Source organism: Oncorhynchus masou, chromosome 25 (genome assembly GCF_036934945.1).
Source record: "Oncorhynchus masou masou isolate Uvic2021 chromosome 25, UVic_Omas_1.1, whole genome shotgun sequence".
NCBI classification, from domain to species: domain Eukaryota; kingdom Metazoa; phylum Chordata; class Actinopteri; order Salmoniformes; family Salmonidae; genus Oncorhynchus; species Oncorhynchus masou.
Window position 1 is genome coordinate 36,363,187 of NC_088236.1, and position 10,396 is coordinate 36,373,582.

The following is a 10,396-nucleotide window of genomic DNA, read 5'->3' on the forward strand; positions in this document are numbered from 1 at the left end:
AATCATGTTTTTTTTGTAAAGAAAATTTGGACCCCTTTTTCTCCCCAATTTCATGGTATCCAATTGTTTAGTAGCTACTATCTTGTCTCATCGCTACAACTCCCATACGGGCTCGAAAGTCATGCGTCCTCTGATACACAACCCAACCAAGCCGCACTGCTTCTTAACACAGTACCATCCAACCCGGAAGCCAGCAGCACCAATGTGTCAGAGGAAACACTGTGCACCTGGCAACCTTGGTTAGCGCGCACTGCGCCCGGCCCGCCACAGGAGTCGCTGGTGCGCGATGAGGCAAGGATTTCCCTACCAGCCAAACCCTCCCTAACCCGGACGACGCTAGGACGACGCTAGGCCAATTGTGCTTCGCCCCACAGACCTCCCGGTCGCGGCCGGTTCCGACAGAGCCTGGGAGCAAACCCAGAGTCTCTGGTGGCACAGCTGGAGTACAGCGCCACCCGGGAGGCCCCTAGTCTAATCATATTTAAGTTAATTTCATCGCTTACTCTATTTCAACAAGAACACACATACTAGGCTCCCAACTAGGAGAGATAGGCTACTGAAGTTGAAGCAGAGAATTCTGAGTGTGTGAATAATACTAAAAATATATACTTTTAATACAATCGGTAGGCTAACGCTTACAAAGCAGAAAGAGGACAGTTTCAAATAATCTGTGGGACAACAAAAATAGTTTCATCCCAAAGTTGTCTGTTGTCTGATTAAGGCCTGCTCCCGCCTGTAGTATGAAAAATGCCAAACGAGCCATACTCTCTGTCGGGACCATCAGGTCCAACACTATTCTCATCATGTCTTAGCAGGATCAGACGGTGACAGGGGTCCCAGCAGGGTCAGACAGCTAGGGAAGACCAGTCAATGGAGCTCAGGTGAATTTCGCAGTATATTCAGTGAATGATACAAAGTTCCATCTTGAATTGATGGGTAGACCTACAGTAGCTACATGACAGCAGGCTAAGTTTAAAGCTACAGTCTGGGATCTGGGAATAAAGTTCATTTCAATTATTGAACCATTTCTTCTAGTTTTGGATAATATAATGTAGAAATGTACACCAAGGTAATTACAGTATTTGTCATGCCTCATTGTAGGAGGATCAGCTGGTGCCAGGGGCCTTAGCAGAGTCAGGCAGCCAGGGAAAACCAGTCTGTGACAGAGGTGAGGTGGATTTTTGCAGATACAACACTTTATTCCCTCTGTCCAGCAAACACTGGACAAGCCAGATGCTATTTTAAGGCAGTCTGACAAACCTCCAAAGTTGATTTCCAAACTGTATTAAGGGTTGATAGAGGCTTTTCCCGATGACACAGAACATGTCAAACACAAATGTGAGGAAGACCTGGGAGACGCTACTGATGATGATGAATGGATACAGATATGTTTGAATGCCCAGTCATGTTCATATCATCTCAGACATAAAGACCATCCATATAACATACTATATATGCCAGTGAAACTGAATATCATGCACTCAAAAAATGGTATTATTCTGCTGGAGGTGTAAAACACAAAAGGGGACATATGTGCATGTGTTGTGGTCTTGTTAAGGCTGGCTGAATTCTGGCAAATAGCATGTTCTGTTATCTCAGCATGTCTACAGATTCTCCCTTCTCCCTGTTTTTGTTTTCTTGGAAATGTTGATACATGTTGATGTTGTTTATTACTGTGTCAGTGTGAAAAGTAGGGAATTAACTAGGGAAACTGACAGATCAATAACGCTACATTAACATACTGACTAATACAACTCACATTATATCAGAAGAAAATGTATAACCTAGCATTTATAGTGGCTAATAAATGCATTGCCATTCATTGGAAGGTTGGTTATCCTCCCACAATGTATGGAATAAATGTCTAGTTATGTACTGTATCACTACATTTGTTTTAAGATTAAAGGTATACTGTTCAACTTTCATACGGTATTTTATGGACTACTGTACGACAAAAGGAGTCTGTTTTGAAAACCTACCCACATCAGGGGAGATTTAGGCAATCCCTAGCTGCTGGGCTGCTCAGTCCTGGCCCTGGGGATCTGCTGTACTGTTGTCACTCTGGCCTAACACACCTGAAACCAATAATGAATGTTTCACTAAATCAAATGTAAAAAATGGTCACATGCGCCGAATACAACAGGTGTAGTAGACCTCACCATGAAATGCTTACTTACTAAGATCCTAAAGCTGAGTGGGGTGTGATTGGTTGGGGCACTACAGGGACGTGGACACCGAGGGGCAGGACGGGGTGTTCCAGCTGTATTGTGTGCAAGTAAAAAGCTCTACAGGACTATTAGGCCTACGATATTAATTACATGGAGGGTGTACTGTTTCTGTGTGTTAATGGATAGGGGTATGTGTGTTTTCATTCATCTTTTGTTTTCCAAACCTTTTCCTTGAATTACATTTTTAAAAATGGGAAGGAAGTTGGGGAGAGAGTTGAGTTATTGACTTGACTGGTGGGGGTTGGGCATGTAGGCGGCTTGGGTTGGCTGGGTGTTCTGGCTGAAATTTGATATAGAGGATGTCTTAAAGACAATCAAAAGTTGTCTTTGTACATTATTTGTAAGAGTTGTTCATTTGTTAGGCTAATGGTTAAAGGTGCAACACAATATTGATTATTTAATTATCCTGGATCTGGTTCAATCTTATCAATCACTTAAACATATTTAATCTCTTACCTAGTTTGATGACTGTGGGCATTTTTGCTTGCTTTTTGTTGTTCTAAAGATGACTCGAAGGAACATGGGTCATATTAGATTATGTAGAAATGCAGGAAATGTGCTTTAAATGTCCCCAAAAATGGGAAGGCACCCAGACTGCCTGCCACGCTATGTCCCCCTCTGCAAATAGCACTACTGGATGATTTAAAAACTCATAGTCAATTGATCGATAATATAATAATACCCGGAAGCCAGCCGCACCAATGTGTCGGAGGACACAACATTCAAGGGTCAGCCTGCAGGCTACAGACCCACCACAAGGAGTCGCTAGGGCGCGATGAGCCAAGTAAACCCCCCCGGTCAAACACTCCCCTAACCCAGATGACGCTGGGCAAATTGTGCGCCGTTCTGTAAGACTCCCGGCCATGGCCGGTTGTGGCACAGTCTGGGAATGAACCCGTGTCTGTAGTAATGCCTCTTGCACTGCGAAATATTTTGTAAAATATGTCAAATCTATGAGGTTCAGTACATTTGTGTGTACCTCTATGTCATTATCACACACTATTTAGTTCAGTTCTTTGCACCCCATCATTGTGAGGTATTGTTTGTTTTGTGACACTTCTCTTTTTTTCCCCGTTAATTTAATCCTCCCGTGTGTGATAGTTTTTGCCTGTCTCACTAACGATGCCTTTTGCCTATTGCCCTTTTGCCTACCCTGCCTGTACTTTAGCGTATCAACCTATTGCCTGATCTCCCAGACGACATTATTAGCCATTTCCCTGCCTGTACTGTTGCCTTTTTGGACCCCCTGTGTATGACATTCTGCCTGCCCCTGGACCCAGCTACCTGCTTTCTCCTGTGGTCCTTTACAAATAAACACCTGATGCGCCCTGCGCTTGAAACCAGCACTATGTCCCATCGCGTTCATTACAGTTAGATATTACTGCACTGTCGGAACTAGAAGCACAAGCATTTCGCTGCACTCGCATTAACATCTGCTAACCATGTGTATGTGACCAATAAATTAGGATTTTATTTTATTTGATTATTGTCATTCTTGTGCAGCAGGGGTCTCTGCAACACCTGCCATAGACCTTTGCCCATGTTTCAGATGTTTTTTTCCCCCTTTCACTCTACACCTTTGCCCAATGTATCATTATTATGTAATGATTAGAGCATCAGTGTGTATCTTGCTTTGAAAACAGGATGAAACTGAGTTGTGAACAAAAACAGCTTTGAAGAAAGAATTAACTGATCACGAAAGCTGTACATGACATCATTACAAATAAAATCACTACCATACTACATCATGGTTTTGATCTTCCTTCAGCCTCAGTAAGGGACCCAACCAAACTACCACCTCATTCCTTTGTTGTTGTAAGTCTCACAGGAGGTCAAGCCAGGTCACTCATGGGGAGAGAAAGAAGGATAATGTTTCTCCCAATTTTCACGACCCTGCTATGTCCAGCCTATGAGACCAGGCTGTTGGAGATTGGATACAAATAGGGCCCAATTCTGACCCGAGTTAGGCACAGTTATATGGAACGTAATTCCCTTCTTATACACTTTTCTGTATTTAGGTGCCTTTGAAATGGGGTATGGTAGTCAGTGCCAGGCGCACCAGTTTGTGTCAAGAACTGCAACGCTGCTAGGTTTTTCACGTTCAACAGCTTCCTATGTGTATCAAGAATGGTCCACCACCCAAAGGACATCCAGCCAACTTGACACGACTGTGGAAAGCATTGGAGACGAATTGAGGCTGTTCTGAGGGCAAAAGGAGGGGGGTGCAACTTAATATTAGGAAGGTATCCATAATGTTTAATTCACTCAGTGTAAATGACACTTGTTTTAGATATATTTGACCTTATACAGTGCCTTGCGAAAGTATTCGGCCCCCTTGAACTTTGCGAACTTTTGCCTCATTTCAGGCTTCAAACATAAAGATATAAAACTGTATTTTTTTGTGAAGAATCAACAACAAGTGGGACACAATCATGAAGTGGAACTACATTTATTGGATATTTCAAACTTTTTTAACAAATAAAAAACTGAAAAATTGGGCGTGCAAAATTATTCAGCCCCTTTACTTTCAGTGCAGCAAACTCTCTCCAGAAGTTCAGTGAGGATCTCTGAATGATCCAATGTTGACCTAAATGACGAATGATGATAAATACAATCCACCTGTGTGTAATCAAGTCTCTGTATAAATGCACCTGCACTGTGATAGTCTCAGAGGTCCGTTAAAAGCGCAGAGAGCATCATGAAGAACTAGGAACACACCAGGCAGGTCCGAGATACTGTTGTGAAGAAGTTTAAAGCCGGATTTGGATACAAAAAGATTTCCCAAGCTTTAAACATCCCAAGGAGCACTGTGCAAGCGACAACAATCAGTCGTATATTGCACAAATCTGGCCTTTATGGAAGAGTGGCAAGAAGAAAGCCATTTCTTAACGATATCCATAAAAAGTGTTGTTTAAAGTTTGCCACAAGCCACCTGGGAGACACACCAAACATGTGGAAGAAGGTGCTCTGGTCAGATGAAACCAAAATGGAACTTTTTGGCAACAATGCAAAACGTTATGTTTGGCGTAAAAGCAACACAGCTCATCACCCTGAACACACACCATCCCCACTGTCAAACATGGTGGCGGCAGCATCATGGTTTGGGCCTGCTTTTCTTCAGCAGGGACAGGGAAGATGGTTAAAATTGATGGGAAGATGGATGGAGCCAAATACATGACCATACTGGAAGAAAACCTGATGGAGTCTGCAAAAGACCTGAGACTGGGACGGAGATTTGTCTTCCAACAAGACAATGATCCAAAACATAAAGCAAAATCTACAATGGAATGGTTCAAAAATAAACATATCCAGGTGTCCAGGTGTTAGAATGGCCAAGTCAAAGTCCAGACCTGAATCCAATCGAGAATCTGTGGAAAGAACTGAAAACTGCTGTTCACAAATGCTCTCCATCCAACCTCATTGAGCTCGAGCTGTTTTGCAAGGAGGAATGGGAAACAATTTCAGTCTCTCGATGTGCAAAACTGATAGAGACATACCCCAAGCGACTTACAGCTGTAATCGCAGCAAAAGGTGTCGCTACAAAGTATTAACTTAAGGGGGCTGAATAATTTTGCACGCCCAATTTTTCAGTTTTTGATTTGTTAAAAAAGTTTGAAATATCCAATAAATGTAGTTCCACTTCATGATTGTGTCCCACTTGTTGTTGATTCTTCACAAAAAAACACAGTTTTATATCTTTATGTTTGAAGCCTGAAATGTGGCAAAAGGTCGCAAAGTTCAAGGGGGCCGAATACTTTTGCAAGGCACTGTAATTGCTGGAGATGAATGTGAAACCAGTCGTTTAACAACAAACGGAAGCATATAAACATATCAACTTTCCCACAATAAAGTTTATGAAATGCTGTGCCATTATGCAGAATTTAAATTATACTGCCTTTTAACTTGCAGGGATGAGCACTCTCGAATGTCTAATAACAACACATATTCAACTGTCAATTTACTGTTAGTTCCCTTCAGTTGGTATAGACTACATTATCATTCCGTTTAATTACATTCTTTAATTTACCTTAATTTGCTTCCTATGTAAATGCTGTCACCACCATGTGGTTGTTGATGAGGATCATTAGTAACAGTTGATAATATATTTTTAAAAATATATTTAAATCATTATGGAGCGGAGTGCAGACCAATTATTAACAGCTTGAACTTGACGCATGGCGCAATACTTGGCCGTGTCATGGTTAGTGCAGGCAATAGACGAGGGTACAAACTACTGTTGTACACTATTGTCCCTATTGTAATTCTATGTACACTAGTTTTCCAACATGACCACGAGTTAAAGAACTGAATGTGGCAATTTTCAGGAGGAATCAAACCACTGTTTACTTTCTTTCGTGCATAAAGGCTGTTCAAACCTGTTTTTATGATTCATAACTACTTTCTTTCATGCATAAAGGCTCACCAAACCTGTTTTTATGATTCATAAATACTTTCTTTCATGCATAAAGGCTCCCCAAACCTGTTTTTATGATTCATAAATACTTTCTTTCGTGCATAAAGGCTCCCCAAACCTGTTTTTATGATTCATAAATACTTTCTTTCGTGCATAAAGGCTCCCCAAACCTGTTTTTATGATTCATAAATACTTTCTTTCGTGCATAAAGGCTCCCCAAACCTGTTTTTATGATTCATAAATACTTTCTTTCGTGCATAAAGGCTCCCCAAACCTGTTTTTATGATTCATAAATACTTTCTTTCGTGCATAAAGGCTCCCAAACCTGTTTTTATGATTCATAAATACTTTCTTTCATGCATAAAGGCTCCCCAAACCTGTTTTTATGATTCATAAATACTTTCTTTCGTGCATAAAGGCTCCCCAAACCTGTTTTTATGATTCATAAATACTTTATTTCGTGCATAAAGGCTCCCAAACCTGTTTTTATGATTCATAAATACTTTCATAACCCTAAATAACCTACACGTTATTTAAGCCCATTACGCACCTTTACGTCTGCAAAGCACATTACACACCTTTACGTCTGCAAAGCCCATTACACACCTTTACGTCTGCAAAGCCCATTACGCACCTTTACGTCTGCAAAGCCCATTACACACCTTTACGTCTGCAAAGCCCATTACGCACCTTTACGTCTGCAAAGCCCATTACGCACCTTTACGTCTGCAAAGCCCATTACACACCTTTACGTCTGCAAAGCCCATTACGCACCTTTACGTCTGCAAAGCCCATTACGCACCTTTACGTCTGCAAAGCCCATTACACACCTTTACGTCTGCAAAGCCCATTACACACCTTTACGTCCGCAAAGCCCATTACACACCTTTACGTCTGCAAAGCCCATTACGCACCTTTACGTCTGCAAAGCCCATTACGCACCTTTATAAGTTAAGTCTGAATACCAGCTACTGAGAAGTGCGTAGGAAAGGTTTCATTTCCTAAATCTGAATCAGGCCCATATAATCCATGGTCTGGTTTGCATTTAAGATGACACATGGTCTTTGTTTTAACAAAGGGTACTGACACCAACCATAACATAACTGAACATGTGAAAATGTGTTTCTTAGGGCTGGTTGCTATAATATAATATCTTTCTATATATATATATAGCGCCAGAGAGGGAGAGCGGGAGCAGGGGTGACAATATATCTTACCAATAATCTGCATGTTAATGTAAAAGAACAACATAAAATTACACATACATACTAATCAATGTGAATATGTTCATATTGTAAGAGTAGATCAGCATTTTCAGATGAACCAAAGTGGAATGAGTGTTACTCACACAGACTGGAGTTCAAAACAAAACTGATATGCTTTTAAGGCCAATGATTATATATCAAACACCTCATAGGACGTATAGCTGTCCCTCTCTGTAAAGAGAAATGTGATTGTCCCAGTGTTGCTCACAATTGAGAGGAAACAGAAACCCTTTGTTGATAAAGGGAATACAAGGGCCCGAAGACATCACGCCGGGGTCTGCAATTTGAGACAGACTGAGGCAGAGAGGCCTAATGCAGCCAAGCTTTAATAGCCATTTCACCCCCACTCAGAGCATTGCTGCACACAGTTCAGAGACAAATGTGCAGAGTTAAAATCATTGGCAACAACAAAGGAAATCAGTCCCATTCAACATTATATAATCTTCAACATGATATAATCTGTGCAACTGATAAACAGACATAGAGTAGCTTCGATTCATAATACATTGGAAACAGCTTTGTTTTATGGTTCAAGGGCAAAACACTACAACAACAACAACTAAGGGTATTTTATGTGCTGTAATGGAGCATCATGTTTGCACTAGTCTTTAAGATTACTTCATCTGCACAAAGGTATTCACCTCATAATCTATCTGTCTGACCAATAGGGGGCCAACTAAGGTAGGAGAGATGAGGTGGGTGAGAGGAACGCTGAGTTCAGTGTTCATCAGCCACTCTGGCCCTGGTTCATGAGAGTTACCTTGTAGTGACAGGGTTATAAACTGTAAGCATGATGTAGGGTGGGCACCAAAGCCACAGGAAGTAAGGGTGGGCACCAAAGCCACCGGAAGTAAGGGGGCTGAGGGTGCTGTTGCACCACTTGAAAAATCCTAATAAAAAAAACAAATATAGACGGCTGTAGGGCGGGCAAAACTTTCTTTTCAGCATCTCCGCTTTGGCAAAAAAAGGCAATTGTATAATTAAGAACAGTATCTTGCCCTGTCACTTTCTCTGCTATTGTCATTCTAAAAGAATCCAGTAAGAACAAAACCCTGTCGTCAAACATTTACATCTAAAGGTGCAAAGTTACGGGCAAAGACACAAAACATCCACATCAAATTAAATATTTTTCTTGATCAAGTAACATGGAATACAACCACTTTTTGTGCAAAATACAAACCACTTAATGGAAATGTTCTGTATTGTACATTGGCTGTAATTGAGTAAACTGAGACATCAAGTAGTTTGTGATGATATGATGTGGCTTAGTTGGTAGAGCATGACACTTACAAAACTAGGGTCGTGGGTTCAATTCCCAACAGAGACCAGTACGAGATAGTTTGAAAATATATGCATTCACTACTGTAAATTCCTCTGGATAAGAGCATCTACTGAGAAGGAATGAATAGATCCTTTCAGTTTTCACATAGAAATAAGTTCCAAAGTATTTCAAGAAACTGGAAAGCATATATCATACAAGTATTTTTTATATTCTACAAGTTTTAGCAGATTAATTGTTTTGCACAGATAATTATCACACTCAAGTTACAAATGCTGGTAAACACTTAAAAACATGGAGTTTAAAGATTTTCCAAAAAATTTGTGCACTGGGCATTTACTAGTCCTGTATTAGGGACGGATATATATCTTCAGCTCTGGACAATTTGTTCCACCCAAACTACTTCCCGCTGCTATGGTGGGCACAGCACTGGATTCTTGGAAATATATTCCCTAGAAGGTCATGTTCTTGTCGAATGTCCACTCAAGCCTCTCAGTCCTTGAAAAGCTTTAGCTAGTCAGTAATTTCGTTAACACTTTACTTGACACACAGCGTCGTAACACGTTATGACACAGTCATAACCATGTCATAATATGTCATAACAGCTGACGTAACTTGTCACAACCTGTTATAATATAGTCATAACACTGTCATGACACATATATTTAGACCTGTTGTGACAAATATTGCGTTATTTTATGTCTGGTTATGACACCTACATACGACTGTAAAAACCCTGGAAACCTACCATGGAATTATTTTATGGCTGGTTATAACATCTACATACGACTGTAAAAACCCTAGAAACCCACCATGGAATTATTTTATGTCTGGTTATGACATCTACATACGACTGTAAAAACCCTGGAAACCTACCATGGAATTATTTTATGGCTGGTTATGACATCTACATAAGAGTGTTACCGTAATTTCTAAATCATTCACACATACATACACACACACACACCTCTATAATATATTTCTGTGGTTTGTGGGTTGTGATTCTCTTTCAGGCAAACGGGATTTATTATGGCATTTTCCCAGTACCTAACGTAACGTCTGTCAGTAATTAAATAGACTGGCAATGTTCAATTCCTCAATCCTGTTATTTAATGCCCACAATTACTGAAATTAACTTAAATGGAGTTTCAGGGAATGCCTTGCTGTGGGTGTTGCAGTTTTTTTGTGGCTGGTGGGACTGGTGCCCACT